The 17,460-nt window shown below is 33.3% G+C and overlaps 1 protein-coding gene and 1 pseudogene across 1 annotated transcript in view; one reads left to right on the top strand and one right to left on the bottom strand.

Moving 5' to 3' along the window:
- Positions 1-17,460, bottom strand: part of LOC139703056 (zinc finger protein 420-like) — a 236,252-nt gene that overhangs the window by 38,856 nt on the left and 179,936 nt on the right. The window lies entirely within an intron of this gene.
- LOC139703041 (zinc finger protein 678-like) lies at positions 14,658-16,477 on the top strand (annotated as a pseudogene).

Raw genomic sequence — 17,460 nt, 5'->3', positions numbered from 1 at the left:
GGCTCCACAGTTCAGCTGTTGTGAATTATGCTGCTACAAACATTCACGTGGCTGTGTCCCTGTAGTGTGCTGTGTTTAAGACCTTAAAAACTTTTATTGTCAAGGGGTGGGATAGGTGGGTCAAAGGGTGGTTCCATTCCTAGTCATTTTGTCAATGTTTAATTGATTCTTTTGTTTCAATTTCATTGATTTCAGCTCTGATTTTAATTATTTTATGTCCTTTACTGCTTTTGGTGTTGATTCATTTTTTCCCCTAGGGCTTTGAGATGTAATTTTAGGTCATTTGTTTGAGTGTTTCTTTCTTTCTTTTTTTTTTTTAAAGAATGAACTCCCTACAAAGAACTTTCCCCTTAGTAATGCCTTCATAGTGTCCCAGAGATTTTGACATGTTGTATCTGTCTTCCCATTCACCTCTAAGAATTTTAAATCTCCTCTTTGATATTTTCTGCAACCCATTATTCATTCACTAGCATATTGTTTAGTGTCCAGGTATAGGAGTAGCTTCTATTTTTATCATTGATTTCTAATTTCTTTCCATTATGATCTGATAGAATGCAGGGTAGTATCTTTACTTTTCTGTATTTGCTTAGAGTTTCTTTTTGGCATAATATATGGTCTATTTTAGAGAAGGATCCATTTGCTGCTGAGAAGAAAGTGTACTCAGCTGTTGAAGGATGAAATAGTCTATCTATGTCAGTTAAATCTAACTTATTGATTGTATTATTGAGTTCTATATTTTGTTTGGCTTTTCTTTTGGAAGATGTATCCAGTGGTAACAGAGGTGTGTTAAAGTCACCCAGAATTATTGGGTTGTGGTCTACTGGCCCTTGAACTTGCGAAGAGTCTCTTTGAACATAGATGCTCCATTGTTTGGGGCATACATATTTATAATTGTTATGTCTTGTTGGTGTATGGTTCCCTTAAGCAGATTGAAAGGTCCTCCTTTATCCCTTCTGATTGGCTTTCACTTGAGGTCCACATTATTTGATATAAGGATGGAAACCCCTTCTTGCTTCCACAGTCCATGTGAGTGGTATGTTTTTTAATATTTATTTATTGTAGATGGACACAGTGCTTTTATTTTATTTATTTTTATGTGGTGCTGAGGATTGAACCCAGGGCCTCACATATGCTGGGTGAGCACTCTACCACTGAGCCCCAGCCAGAATGATATATATTTTTCCCCACCTGTCACCTTCACTCTGTGTGTGTCTTTTCCTATGAGATGAGTCTGTTTGAGGCATCCTATTGTTGCGTCTTTTTTAATCCAATCTGCCAGTCTTTTCATTGCTAAGTTTTGGAAATTAACATTCAGGGTTATTATTGAGACATGATTTGTATTCCAAGTTATTTTTGTTTACTTTTGGTATTTAACTTGACTTGGTTTCTCTTTGATAGTTTTTTTTTTTTTTTTTCCCTTTAGAGTGATACTACTCTTTTCTGAATTTCATTGTTGTTTTTCATTTCCTCTTCATGGAATATTTTGCCAAAAATGTGTTGTAGTGCAGGCTTTCTAGCTGTGAATTCTTTTAACTTTTGTAAATCATGGTAGGTTTTTATTTTGTCATAAAAATATCATCTAAATCGAATCAAATTGCTAATCAAAATTTAATTTTGCTGGGTATGATTCTTGGTTGGCATCTGTTTCTTTCAGGGCTTGGTATATGTTGTTGCAGGATCTTGTAGCTCTCAGGGTCTCAGTTGAGAAAGCATAGATCCTTATTTGTTTTTCCCATATGTAATCTGATTGTTTTCTCTTCTGGCTTTTAAAATACTCTGCTTCTCCTGTATGCTAGGTGTTTTCATTATGATGTGCCTTGGTGTGGATCTGTTGTGATTTTGTTCATTTTGTGTCCTGTACGTTCCTTGTGTTTGATTTTCCAATTCATTCTTCATGTTTGGAATGTTTCTGGTATTATTTCATTGCATAGATTGTCCATTTCTGTAGTTTGGACCTCTATGCCTTTCTCTGTCCCAAAAGTTGTTAAATTTGGGCTTTTCATGTTATCCCATAATTCTTGAATCTTCTGCTCATGGTTTCTTACCATCTTCACTGGGGTCAACTTTTTTTTTCAAGATTGTATATTTTGCCTTAATTGTCTGAGGTTCTGTGTTCCAAGTGATCTATTCTGTTGTAGATGCTTCCTATTGAGTTCTTAATTTGGCTTAGTGTTTCCTTCATTTCAAGGATCTCTTTTTTTTTTTTTCCAGAATCTCTATCTCCTTATTGAAGGAATCTTTTGCTTTATTTGCTTATGTAGCTCTTTATCAAAGTCATCCTTTGCTTCCTGTATTTGCTCTCTTACATCATCCTTTAAATCTCAGAAAATTATGTACCTCCTCCACTCCTTCTCTGTCATTTCCCCTGCTGTTCTGACCATGGATACTAATAATGTAGCATCTTTGTTTGAGGCACATTCTTGCTTGGTTTTCCATGTTGTTCATGCATCTTCCTTTTCAGCTCTGTGTTATCAAGGTGTTATAATTTTTACCCTGTAGGCTTATAGTGTCCCCAACAGGTTCCAAAACCTTTCTTTAAAAAAAAATATTTATTTTTTAAATACACAACAACAGTGGAATGCATTAAAATCCTTATTACACGCATAGAGCACAATTTTTCGTATCTCTGTATAGAAAGTATGGTCATGCTGATTTATGCCATTATACATGTACTCATTTCTTTTTGCATTACAACTCTTAATACACATGTATAACACAATTTTTCATGTCTGCTTTTATATAAGGAATGTTGGCACCAAATTCAAATCTTCATACATGTATTTTTGAATAATGATATTGATCATATTCCACCATCCTTGCTAATCCCCTTCCCCCTCCATTTCCCTCCCACCCCTCTTCCCTATCTAGAATTAATCTAGTCCTCCCATGCTCTCCCTCCCTACCCCACTGTGAGTCACCCCACCATATATCAGAGAAAATATTTGACATTTGTTTTTTTGGGATTGGCCAACTTCACTTAACATAATATTCTCCAACTCCATCCATTTACTGGAAAATGCCATGTTTTTATTCTCTTTTAGTGCTGAGTAATATTTTATTGTGTATATATACCACATAGTTTTTATCCATTCATCCACTGAAGGGCATCTCGGTTGGCTCCACAGTTTAGCTACTGTGAATTGTGCTGCTATAAACATTGATGTGGCTGTGTCCCTGTAGTATGCTGTTTTTAAGTCCTTTGGGTATAGACTGAGGAGTGGGATATCTGGGTCAAATGGTGGTTCTATTCTCAGATTTCCAAAGAATCTCCATACTGCTTTCCATATTGGCTGCACCAATTTGCATTCCCACCAGGAAAGTATAAGTATACCTTTTCCCTCACATCCTCACCAACACTTATTGTTTGTCTTCATGATAGCTGCCATTCTGACTGGAGTGATATGATATCTTAAAGTACTTCTGATTTGTGTTTCTCTGATTGCTAGAGATGATGAGGATATTTTCCATATATTGATTGATTGTATATCTTCTTAGAAGTGTCTATTCAGGTCCTTGGCCCATTTGTTGATTGTGTTATTTGTTTTTTCATCTACCGGGGCCTTTTAAGTCCTTTGTCCTGGACCACAGCTGCTTCATTTGCTTGCTCACATTGTGAAGCTTCCAGCTTCTTGGACTGACCTGTTACCAGTTTCCCAGTGTCGCCATCCTGCGGAAAAACATTTGGTGACTATTCCTCCCATGATTATGTGGGAAAATATAATAAGCTCCCTTCTATATACACATCCATTTTTATGTATTTTATTCTCATTTTCTGAATAACCCTGAAAAATACAGGCATATTCTCAACAAAATGTCTGGGTCATATGGCATCTCTAGTTTTAATTTTTTGAAAAAAAAAAAAAAAAAAAAACCTTATACTTTTTAAAGAATCAATTCAAATTTATATTCCTGGCAAGCATGTCCAAGTGTTTCTTTTCTGCATATCCTCTGCAGTATGTGCTACCTACCAACATTTTGAGAATAACCCACAATCATGTGGTTATATCTCATTGTGATGTAACCTAAAATCATAAAAATTCCAGAAGAAAATGAGAAAAATTCTTTGCCATTCATGTTGGCAATTGTTTTAGATAGAACATGCTGAGAATGTGCAAGGAAAAACAAAGAAATACGTGAGACTATATAAAGCTAAAAATGTTTCTATGCAGCAAAGGAATCAATTGATGAAATGTCAAAGTAGACTGTTGGTTAAAAAAAAATCGTTGCTAGCCACATATCTGATAAAAGCTCAACATCCAAAATATATGAAACTTACACAACTCCCCAAAAATAAAAATCCTTTGAAACCTAATTTATTTTATTTTTTCAATATTTTTATTGGTTCAAAACATTACAAAGCTCTTGACATTTCATATTTCATACATTTGATTAGAGTGGGTTATGAACTTTAATCATGGTAAAATTCTTAGATTCTGCTCTAAAAATTAAATAAGTGTGTTATGACATATAAAAGCTACTCAAGATTATTAATTAGGCTAACTAAAATTATAATTTGCTTTAGCTTTTTCCTTCATTTGTCTCACAAAAATTATGTGTGCACACTCTCCATCCTGCACAGGGCATCCTGAGACATCGGTCATTCACAAAATGCCAGGTTCTCATTTCCCCACATTATGCTTCCTCATTATTCCATCTTATTTGCCAAGAAAGTTTCAAGCCTTGAAAACAACAACATATAGCTAAATTGCAAGATAATCATCAACTTTGAAAATTACTTCAGGAATCAATAGAATATATTAGTAGACCCAGATGTGAAGAAATATAAAGCAGACCTACAAATTAACATTTAACTTAATTGCAAATATTTTTATGAGAATCTGAAAAGCTGATCATGGGAGCACATGCCCCTAGTCCCAGCTACCTGTAAGGCTATAGCAGGAGGAGGATTTGGGCTAAGGAATGTGAGGCCAATCTGGCAAAAACCAAGCTCCAAAATTCAACCCACCAAAAAAACAAACAAACAAAAAAACAAATAGAATTCACATCTTAAAAAGGTGCTTTCATGGGTGATTTGTAGCAAACACGTAATAAGAGATCAATAACAATAGCTCATGTTCACTTCTAAAAATAGAAGAAAATTGATTAATTCTTTCTGTAAGGCCAGAATTACCAGATAACACAGCATAAGGAAAGAAATTGCATAGCATCTTCCTATAGATGTTGACCCAGAAATTCAAAACCCTTAGCAAACAGAATAACAACAAAAAGCAAGTTGGACTTCATGACCAAGAGGGACAATATAATAATTTCCAAAAATCATTTTAATAGAGAAAAGCTTTTGGAAAATCATTTATATCAAATTACTGTAAAACCTATGGCCAATTACAACAAGAGGAAAGTTCTTTTTCAATCCACTAAAGGGCAGCTATGAACTGTTTTCATACTTAATGGTTTGGACTGAAGTGTTTCACACTTTAGTTTTAGAAAAAGAAAAAAAAATGTATGGTTTTCTGACTTCTAAATATTGTTTGAGAATATTAAATGGGATTTTATACATCAAAAGTCAAATAGCATATGCAGATGATACTATTATTTCTATAATGTTTCTAAGCAATTTCCATGAAGAATTTGTTCAATAATGTCATGGGTTAAATGGTCAACATTAAAATATTTAAATTATATACAGTAGCAATGAGCAGTGTTAAAATTGAGGCACAAATCCATTCACAAATATAGGAAAAATAATCTAAATGAAAGTATTATCAAAATAACTGTTCACTGCAAAATAAAAAGTAAAGGTGAAAGTAAAATGTAAAAAAAAAAAATATATGGAAACAAAATAGGAAAACAGCTAATATTCAATGATCAAAATTTTTGATTTTTGTTAAAACCACAATATTCCACAGTGGGTCTGCAGATTCAACATAATTAAGCCAAAATCCCAAAATCATTTAGTAAAAGTTAACCAGCTGACTCTAGAAATCATAAAAAAATGCAAAAGAAATTAAAAATCTCAATATTGAAGTAAAAAAAAAATGTGTGATTTTTTTAAAATTTAAAATGTGCATTGCAAGCAAAATATGTTGTGCAGGATATTGAATTTGGGTAAATATTTCTTAAATTGATGATGAGCAGTATTCCCCATGCATGAAGTGAGGGTCTGTGTTAATGTAGGCAAGAATTAGGATGGAATTGACATTTTTCATCACAGGTACTACCTGCTGAGCTTGAGAATTTCTATTACTTTCATCATAACTTTTTTCTGCCTCTCAGATTTTCTGCACCTTATCTACCATTGAGGTTCTGTCTCTTGTATTTCACGCAAATATATCCCAGTTGGTATCAGGTACTGAAATTCACATACATTCCTGCTCTTCCTGCAGCTGTGCACCAGAACAATGCAATTCAATGTCTTGGTGAGTGGTTGAAAGGATTTGTCCTTGATCCTCACACAGGCTGAAGTGTGTTTTATTTTATTTTATTTTTATTTAAAACAATGACAGTGGAATGCATTACAATCTTATTACATGTATACAGCCCAATTTTTCATATCTCTGGTTGTATATAAGGTATATTGGCACCAATTTGTGTCTTCATACATGTACCTTGGATAATGATGTCATCACATTCCACTATCACTGCTAATCCCCTACCTCCTCCCCTCTCCTCCCACCCCTCTGCCCTATGTAGAATTCATCTATTCCTCCCATGCTCCCCCTCCCTACCCCACTATAGTCATCCTCCTTACATAAGAGAAACCATTCAGCATTTGTTTTTTGTGGTTGACAAACTTCACTTCTCCAATACCATCCATTTACCTGCAATTGCCATGATTTTATTATTACTGAGTAAAATTCCATTGTGTACATGTGCCCCATATTTTTTATCCATTCATCCACGGAAGGGCATCTGGGTTGACTCCACACTTTGCTATTCTAAATTGTGCTGCTATAAACATTGACATGGCTGTGTTCCTGTAGTATGTGTTTTCAAGCCCTTTGAGAATAGTCTGAGAATAGGAATAGCTGGGTCAAATGGTGGTTTCATTCCCATATTTCCAAGGAATCTCCATACTGCTTCCCATGTTGGCTGTACCAACTTGCAATCCCACCAGCAGTGTAAGATTGTGCCTTTCCCCCCACATCCTTGCAAACACTTGTTGTTTGTCTTTATGATAGCTGCCATTCTGACTGGAGTGAGATGATATCTTAGAGTGGTTTTGATTTGCATTTCTCTAATTGCAAGAGATGATGAACTTTTTAAAAAAATATTTGTTGATTTATTCTATATCCTTTTCTGAGAAGTGTTTTTTCAGGTCCTTGGCCAATTTGTTGATTGGATTATTGGGTTTTTTTGGTACTTAGCATTTTGAGTTGTTTATATACTAGATATTAGTTCTCTATCTGATGTGTGAGGGGTAAAAATCTATCCCCAGGATGTAGGCTCTCTGTTCACCTCAGATATTTTTTCTGAGAAGAAACTTTTTAGTTTGAATCCATCCCATTTGTTGATTCTTGGTTTTAATTCTTGTGCTATAGGCATCTTATTAAGGAAGTTAGGGTGGCCTAGCCCCATGCGATGAAGATTATGGCCTACTTTTTCTTCTCTTAGATGCAGAGTCTCTGGTTTAAATCCTAGGTCCTTGATCCACTTTGAGTTGAGTTTTGTGAATGGTGAGAGATAGGGTTTTAATTTCATTTTTTTTGAAAATGGATTTCCAGTTTTTGCAGCACCGTTTGTTGAAGAGGCTATCTTTCTCCATTGCATGTTCTTGTCACCTTTGTCTAATGTAAGGTAATTGTAATTTTGTGAGTTAGTCTATGTGTCCTCTATTCGGTACCATTGGTCTTCAGGCCTGTTTTAGTGCCAATACCATGCTGTTTTTGTTATTATTTCTCTGTAGTATAGTTTAAGGTCTGGGATAGTGATACCACCTGCTTTGCTCTTCCTGCTTATAATTGCTTTAGCTATTCTGGGATTCTTATTTTTCCAGATGAATTTCATGATTGCTTTTTCTATTTCTATGAGAAATGTCATTGGGATTTTAATCAGAATTCCATTAAATCAGTATAGTGCTTTTGGTTGTATGGTCGTTTTGATAACATTAATTCTGCCTATGCAAGAGTAAGGTAGATCTTTCCATCTTCTAAGGTCTTCTTTGATTTCTTTCTTTAGGGTTCTGTAGGTTTCATTGTATAGATCTTTCACCTCTTTCATTAAGTTGATTCCTAAGTATCTTATGTTTTCTTTTTTTGAAGTTACTGTAAATGGGGTAGTTTTTCTTATTTCCTTCTTGAGGCTTTCTCACTGATATACAGAAATGTCTTTTTAATGTGTGTTAATTTTATATCCTGCTGCTTTGCTGAATTAATTTTTTAGTTCTAGAAGTTTTCTGGTGGTGCTTTTGGGGTCTTCTAGGTATAGAATCATATTGTCAGCAAATAGTGCTAATTTAAGTTCTTTTCCTGTAGTTATTCCTTTAATTTCTTTTGTCTGTCTAATTGCTCTGGCCAGTGTTTCAAGAAATATGTTGAATAGAAATGGTGAGAGAGAGAACCCATGTCTTGTCCCAGTTTTTAGAGGGAATGCCTTTAGTTTTTCTCCCTTTAGAATGATATTGGCTTTAGCCTTAATGGAGAGAACCAGTATGATGTTGACTTGTGTTCATGTTATCTCAAGTTTTTCTAAATTTTTGAACATGAAAGGCTGCTGTATTTTGTCAAATTGTTTTTCTGTGTCTCTTCAGATGATCATATGATTCTTATTTTTAATTCTATTGATGTGATGAATTACCTTTATTGATTTCTTTATGTTGAACCAACCCTGTATCCCTGCGAAAAACCCCACTTGATCTTGGTGCATGACCTTTTAAATATGTTTTTGTATGTAATTTTCCAGAATTTTATTCAGAATTTTTGCATCTATGTTCATTAGAGATATTGGCCTGAAGTTTTCTTTCTTTCATTTGTCCCTGCCTGGTTTTGGGATCAGGGTGATATTGGCCTCATAAAATGAGTTTGGAAGTGCTGCTTCTTTCTGTATTTTCTGAAATAAATTGAAGAATATTGGTATTTTTGAATTTCTTCTTTAAAGGTCATGTTTAACTCAGCAGTGTATCCATCTGGGCCTGGGCTTTTCTTGATTGGTAATCTTCTGACAGCATCTTGTATTTCATCATTTAATATTGGTTTGTTTAAATTGTGTATGTCTTCCTGATTCAATCTGGGCATATCATATGACTTAAGAAATTTGTTGATGCCTTCAATGTCTTCTATTTTATTGGGGTATACATTTTCAAGATATTTTCTAAATATCCTCTCTATTTCTGTAGTGTCTGTTGGGATATTGCCTTTTTCATCATGTATGCTGGTAATTTGAATTTGCTCTCTCCTTCTTTTCATTAGCATAGCTAGGGGTCTGTCAGAGAACCAACTTTTTGTCAAGGTTTAATTGTTTCTTTTTATTCGATTTCATTTCTAATTTTAATTATCTCTTGCCTTCTACTGCTGTTGCTGTTGATTTGTTCCTCTAGGGCTTTGAGATGAAGTATGAGGTCAATTATTGACTTTTTCTTCTTTTAAAGAATGAACTCCATGCAATGAAGTTTCCTCCTAGTACTGCTTTCATAGTGTCCAAGAGATTTTGATATGTTGTATCTATGTTCTTGTTTACCTCTGAGAATTTTTAAATTTCCTCCTTTAAGTCTTCTGTAACCCATTGTTCATTCTATTGTACCAAATGGAATCACTCGTTGAACTGCTTATAGAACTTGAAATATTTCAAGTTTGTCTTTTCTCGAGGTGGAAGTGTCACTTTACATGTCTCCAAACATTAATATTTTATGAATATTTTACACATTGGGAAAGTGTCATGGATGATACTTGAAACTAATTGTATTGGGGATCTCAATCTATCTTATGGATAGAAAGCAGAGAGAATAGGAACCAGACTGTTTTCAAAAGCTTTTTTACCAGTCTTTTTGTCTCCCTTGTGCACAATCACCTTATGAGAATATCTTTGACAAGTCTGATTTGCATCTGGAATGTCCGCCAAATTTCACATTCAATGATGGCAGAAAAGATAGGAGTTGGGCTTTTATTCAGTGCTTGGGTTATTGTATATATCCTTCACTTTACTCTGATATGGAGTATATATACTGTTTTTGGACTTATGTATTTTCCTCTTAATTAGATAATGGAAAGTATCTAATTACATAATTAAAGTCACTCTCCTACATGACAGTCAGTTCTACAAACTCTTAATTCAAATTAAAACCTGAATAATGGTTTGGTCCATGTTCTTTTGATCTAACAATTCTATTTCAGGAGCCATTGACATTCGGGGATGTGGCTATTGATTTCTCTAAGGAGGAATGGGAATGCCTGGATCCTTCTCAGCAGAATTTCTATAGAGAAGTGATGTTGGAGAACTACAGCAACCTAGTCTTTGTGGGTGAGCATAACTTTCCTTCAAAATTCCTAATTATCATTATTTAGTTTTCTTCCCTTGAAGTATATCTTTTGGGAACTTCTCCACAAGAATGTGTTGCAGATTCATGCTTTCAAGAAAAAAGATGGGGTAGTTCTTGGTGCTGACAAGAAAATGTTAATTATGTTTCTTTTCATCCTTAATGTTTTCCTTTTGTGGAATGATATATATCTTTCACTTGACATATAGTTGACTTAGAGGAATGCAGTGATGTCAAATCCTGTGGCCCACATATAGCAGAGGACATAGTTGAGGTAGAGGAGGAAGCCTAAATTCAAAAAGGTTCATTGAGACATTATCCAGCAGAAAATATTTTTGAGAAGCTTTGAATTCTTTCTCTTGTTATCATAGAAAAATATGTCCTGTGTTTTGTGCTTTAAAATTATGTAGTATCCTGCTTTTCCTCCATACATTCAAATTAACAACAAAACACTCCCCTTGCCTTGTGAGTGTCAATATTATCTGACAGATCTTCCATAATTTAAAAAAATATATTTTTAGTTGTTAATGAATTTCCTATTTATCCATATATGGTGCTGAGAATTTAACCCAGGGCCTCACACATGCTAGGCAAGCTCTCTAACACTACTCTACAACTCCAGCCCTTCTTCCATTATTTGCAGGAAAGTTTTTCACATTTCTGGAGACATCTAAGTCCACCAATTGTAATACATTACCATCATAAGTCAGTTTATCTAATCTTATGTGTACATTTTTTTCACTAAAATTTTCTTATCAGTGTTCTTTCTGATATGTGTAATGGATTTTCTGTGAAATTATCTGCCATGGAATGAATGTCAAGTTGGACAAAGACTGCTGTTTTGAGAGATGGTGTAAGTTTTATTGGAGTTAGAGGATTTGTAAAATAATACATCTGTGGATATTTACAATTTGATTGTTTTTTTTTTTTTCTTTTTTTCATTGTGTACAGTAGATTCCATGTTATAGACTGGGTTTCCTCATATCAGTTAATTGCTTCACAAACTAAGATATATATGATTCTTCTTTGTATTGCCAAAAATATTATATGTGCTTTTGCTTGTATAAATATTAAGCCTCTTTTGTCCATGACTTTTGTATTTTATCTTGATTGGCTTTTCATTCTGCCCATGTATGTAGAAATTGAAGTTTTCTATGTGTAATTGTAATGGGGATTGATGGCAGTGATACTCTCATGCTGAACTACACACCAAGCTCCTTTTCACTCATATTTGGAGAGAGGTTCTCACTAAGTTATTGAGGATGTCTTGAATTTGCAGTTCGCCTGCCTCAGACTTCCTAGTAGCTGAGATTACATGCATGCTCATCATTTGTATATTGATGAGCTTGTCTTACTTATAGGATAAAGAACACATTATTTTAAATGTAGCTTTGAGAAATGTTGCAATTCTCTTTATGTTTTAATTTTCATTGTAATCAAAACCACAAAGTAAATCTTACTGTCTCCAAAATTTTAAATATACAGTTCAGTAACCATAATTCAAATTGTTATGCAATATATCTCTACAAAGTTTACATCTAAAAAAAAAAAAATGCCTAGGAAGCAAGGGCTCATTTCTGTCTCCTCATCACAAAACTATTCTCTTTTGTTCAGAAAGCTTCTTTTTTAGTTTAGAGATGTCATGTTCATAGAATTCTGCAGTATTCTTTCTGTGACATTTCAGTTAACCTAGTGTACATATATTTGGTGAAATATATAATTAGAATAAATTCTTTGACTTCAAAGTTCTGTAGTTTCTATATTCCAATATGGCTCATCGTTTTTTTCAAGGGATATTTGGTTTGTGTCCCCCATGATGGCTCTGTTGAATAACAATGTAACAACACTGGTGTGAAATGTTTTTAATTTGCTATTGATGTGAGGGCTCATTGCCACACTTACTAAGAACTCCGTCTACCTGACAACAGGTTTGCATTTACAATTGAATGCTGTAACTTTTAGTATATTTTTGTTAGCAGTGAAATAGTCTTATTTGTATTTTGGGGGATATTCATACAATTTAAAGGATAGATTTCTCTGCAAAAAAAATTCTTAACAATGGGAGGTTGATGAATATTACATGGAGACTCTAGTTAACTTTAAGTAGTATAAACATCTTTAAATTTAATCTTTCAATTTTGAACAACAGCATGCCCAAGAGTGTTCAATCAAGTGACACATATTTAGGAATTTTTGAAAATCCCTACCACTTTTGACTTCAAATATTTATTCCATGTTGGTTACAAAACAACTATCACTTAAATATTTATTAACCTTTGTTTTAATATATAAAATTGATCTAACCAGCATAATATCCCACTTGTGATTAAGAACAGGGATTCTATAAGTCTATAGTAGTTTCAAAATATTTTCAAAGACTTATGCTTTGCAATTACCATTTTGCTTCACTGTATTTCCCTTTTCAGTAAGTGGGGATTTATGTCTCTTAGTATCACAGTCATTCTTTGTTTTCATTCAACCCTCTCAGTGTTTTCTTTGTGTGTTTGGGAAGTATGAAGTATGTAGTGAATGTATTTACTCTTAATTCAGAATGTAAGGGAAAGGGTACTTTTCTCTCTTTTCAAAGTTTTTTTTTTTTTTTTTTTTTTTTTTTTTTTTTAATTTAAAACGCTTTCTATTTAAACTATGTTTTGTGTACTATAATTTAGACAGCCCAGGTTTTGTTCGATCATTTTTGTATGTGTCATTATTATATCCTTTTGCTTTCAGTATGTGTGTGTTCTTAGATTTAGAGTATCCTGTAGACTACCTACAGTTGCAATATTTAGAGTTAATTCAGATATCCAAGTTTTGTTTTGATCAGAATTTTGGAATCTTGCATTTGCCAACAAAAACATCTAAAAATGAAGAATTTCCTACTCATACTTTGTATGAGTATCAACTTGACTTCACTTTATTAAAAAACTGAATATATTTATGTGTTCTTTTAAAATTATATTATTGTCACAGTTATATATGCCTATTAACAGTATTGTTGTTATGCTTTTTTGCTTTCAAATTCTATTGCAAAATTACATGTTTTATGACCCATCATTACAATAAAATAGATTTTTTTTTTGCCAAGAAATGTTTAACATTTCATATGGCTTATGATGCTGTGTACTTACATTTTATTATGAAGGATTACCTTTAGTACTTTTTGGAGAACAGATCCAGTGTTGATGAATAGTGTGTGTATTTTTATATGTTTAAAGTCTTCATTTCCTTCTCTTTTGAAAGGTAGTAGCTGTGAATATAATGTCTTGGTTGATAATTTTATTCTTTCATCCCTTGAATATAGATAGACTTGAATTCCTTCCTGTGTTGTGAAGATTGGACTAAGGATTTCACAATTATATAGTTACACATTTCTAGGTGACCCATCTTTTTCTCTTGGATGCTCTTAGTATTCTGAGTTTTAAAACTTGCATTAAAACCTACTTTGAGTCTTTACAACTTGGAGAAAACTGAGCTGCTTGGATGTTTCATTTTTCCTATTTTCTGAGATGTGTTTATTAGTATTGGAAAGAGAACTTAAGGGCGATTTAGCACTTTGCATTTTTTACTTTGTCTGGTCTTCAAATTTTGATCCTCTAGCTCAACCTCCTATGTTGCTATGTACAACCACCCCTGACTCTTTCAGACATTTTCTATAGAAAGTCTTTAAACATACATTTTCTGCTTATTACTATTAAAAATTCTTGACTAATTTTTATTCTGTTATTTTGTGTGTTGGTTAGTTCAGTAAACTTCTTTTAAATTATAATTGACTATTCCCTTTGAGTAATTCATAACTTTGCTTACAGTTGATTTAGCCATGTTTTTTTTCTGTTGGTAAGCAGTATTCCCTTTATGAACAGTCCACAAATATTCACATGTTTCATATTTTTCTTTTATAATGCAACAGAAGAAAGATGGTAGATTTTGAAAATATATTCTGAAGGAGGAAAATCTTTGTATAACACAATGTATTTTTCTCTAATATATTACTCTCTATAGTAATGTACTCATCTTGGATACTGTAAACACAAAGATGATTAGGAAAATTTTCAAAGTAATTTTCTGTGTGTATTTTTATTTGATTTATATATTTCTACAGTAATTATGGACTTGGATTTAATAATCCACTCCCCTGCTGTTATTTTTTGCTGTAATTTCTTAGGTTTGCAAAATATACTCATCCCAGTAAAGTAAGTAAACATGTTTATTATTTTTATTTATTACAGCCATGACTTCTCATCATCCTCGAGAAATTTTACCAGAGCAGGGAATAAAACAGAGAGAGGGAAGATATGGAAAGTGTGCCTTTTACTATTTACAACCAAGAAAAAAATGGGAAAATATAGGTGAGAGTAAAGTTCAAAAATTGTATTATAATAGACAAAATCAATCAGTAGTCCCTATTTATGATAAAAAATTTATGGTCAAAAGACACCAGAGACAATTAATATCTGAAACAAAAATTCAATGCATTCCAATTATTTTGAGGAGTTTTTTATGTCTTTAAGAATAAATCCACAGCCATTTTTGAACTGAAAGGCAATGTGGAAAATTTGAAATCTAGCCCATGCATCAGCTTTTAACTTGGCCAATTATAAAAGTAGCACTGAGTTAAAATTCCAGTCAAATATTTGCACAGAAAAGATATTCCTAAAAGTGATCTTTTTGGGAGTTTCTTTATACAATGTCCATTTTTCTGAAACAAAAGGTTAATTTCTCCTTGTGCCCAAGTGGACAATATTAAAAGTTGTAGAAAAGTTTCTACTTCCCCACTATTGCTCAATGACAATTCTGATACAGATTTCTGGAAAGTGCACTATATAGATAATGCTATAAGTAACAAAATAAGCCATGTCACTACCCTGAGTAATGACCAGTATATTTACGTTGGTGATAAAAATTATGAATATAGAGAAATCCTAGTACTTTTCTAAAGGAAATTTACCAAGATGAAAAATGTAGGAAAGTCTTGCTTCAGTGATCAAAAACTAGTATTCATTAAAATATTCATAGCCAAGACAAAACCTGCAAGTGTAAGATATGTGAAAGGGCTCTTAACCACAGTGCAGAGCTTGCTTAATACAAGAAAGTTTATAGAGAAAGAGAGCCCTATAAGTATAGAAGATATTGAGCAAGCAAATGCTTTGATATATTTTTTAAACACAGCAGATACTATGACAGTGATAAATTCTACAAATTTAAAGAATGTGAAAAAACTTTTAGTGAAAAGTTACAACTTGTTAAGTATCAGAGGATTTATACTGAAGGAAAGACCTGTAAATGTAAAAAGTGTGGGAAAGCCTTAAAAATTTTTCAACTCTTACTCAACACCAAAAAATTTATTCTGCAGAGAAGACCCACCAATGTGAAGAATGCAATGCACTCAAGAGCTTTACTCAACATCACAGTGTTCATACAGGAGATATGCCATGCAAATGCAAAGAATGTGACAAAAATTCTAATAAAAGCTCAAATCTTATTTCTCACCAGTGGACACACCCTGGAGTGATGCCCTACATATGTAAACAATTTTGCAAAGGTTTCAGTCCAAAACCAAGCCTTAAAAATTACCAGAGAATTCATACTGGAGAGAAGCCCTTCAAATGTAAAGTATGTGGCAAAAGTTTTAATAGAAATTCACATCTTGATTGCCACATCAGGATTCATACTGGAGAGAAGCCCTACAAATGTAAAGTGTGTGGCAAGACTTTTAATAGAAACTCAAATCTTGATCGCCACAACAAGATTCATACTGGAGAGAAGCCCTACAAATGTAAAGTGTGTGGTAAGAGTTTTAATACAAACTCAAATCTTGATTGCCACAACAGGATTCATACTGGAGAGAAGCCCTACAAATGTAAATTGTGTGGCAAGAGTTTCAGTCAAAAATCATCACTTACTCAGCACCAGCGAATCCACACTGGAGAGAAGCCCTACAAATGTAGAGAATGTGGCAAAGATTTTAATCAACAATCATCACTTACTCGACACCAGAGAACCCATACTAGAGAGAAGTCCTATAAATGTGAAGAATGGCAAAGCTTTTAATATTGAAGATCACATCTTACTAAACATTATAGATTTTATACTGGAGAGAAGTTTTACAATGAAAACATTGCATCAGTGTCTTTAAGGATGAATCAACCCTTATTTCACAGTAGTTCAACACTATTTCACACCAGAGATATGATAGCACAGAAATTATATAAATGTAAAATAGGTGACAGATTCTCCAATAGTTGTTCACACCCTACTCAGCACCTCAGAATTCATACGAGTGAGAGGACATGTGGGAAAATTTTTGCAAAGCTTTTGGCCATTGATCAAACATTTTTAAAAGACTGGAGGATTTATAGCATATAGAAACCCAAAGAATGTGTCCAAGAGTGTATTCAAATTTCTGACGTTTTTTAATTTCTGACCTCATATGTGTAGCAAATGTGGAGTAGCATTTGTCCAAAGTGTGTACCTTAGATAACAGCAAAATATTTACAAAAACACCTTGACAAATATAAAGATTGTAGTAAGTTTCTTATCTATAGTCCATCCCTTGAAGTATTTGGGACCTACGTGGAAAAAAAATCATTTAAATGTAGAAAATGGGTAATTGCTTTTGACATTTGCTGAAAATTTTCTTAACATCTTTAGCTGATATTGTAGAAATAAGGAAATAAAGGTATAGAATTGTGCATCCCTAAAAGGATATAATTTTAGTATAAATCAACAATTACTAAAGAGTCTCATTTTTCACAACTGGAGAAATTATAATACTCAGAGTTGATTATTTCAGAAGTCTCTTAAGATTTATATGAAATTTAAAATTAAAATTTTTAAGAGCCTCTTAAACTTAGGGACACTTAATCATTAAACCACATCCTCAGATTTTTTTTTTCTTTTTTATTCAGACATATGGTTTGCTAAGTTGTATAGGGCCTCACTAAGTTATGGAGCCTGACTTTGAACTTGCAAAACTTCTCACGTCCCTAGGGTCATGGCATTGTCCACCATGCCTGTTTTACAGAGCATTTTTA

Source organism: Marmota flaviventris, chromosome 20 (assembly GCF_047511675.1).
Source record: "Marmota flaviventris isolate mMarFla1 chromosome 20, mMarFla1.hap1, whole genome shotgun sequence".
NCBI classification, from domain to species: Eukaryota; Metazoa; Chordata; class Mammalia; order Rodentia; family Sciuridae; genus Marmota; species Marmota flaviventris.
Note: the sequence above shows the minus strand (reverse complement) of the source record. Positions and strands in the feature narration are given on the sequence as shown.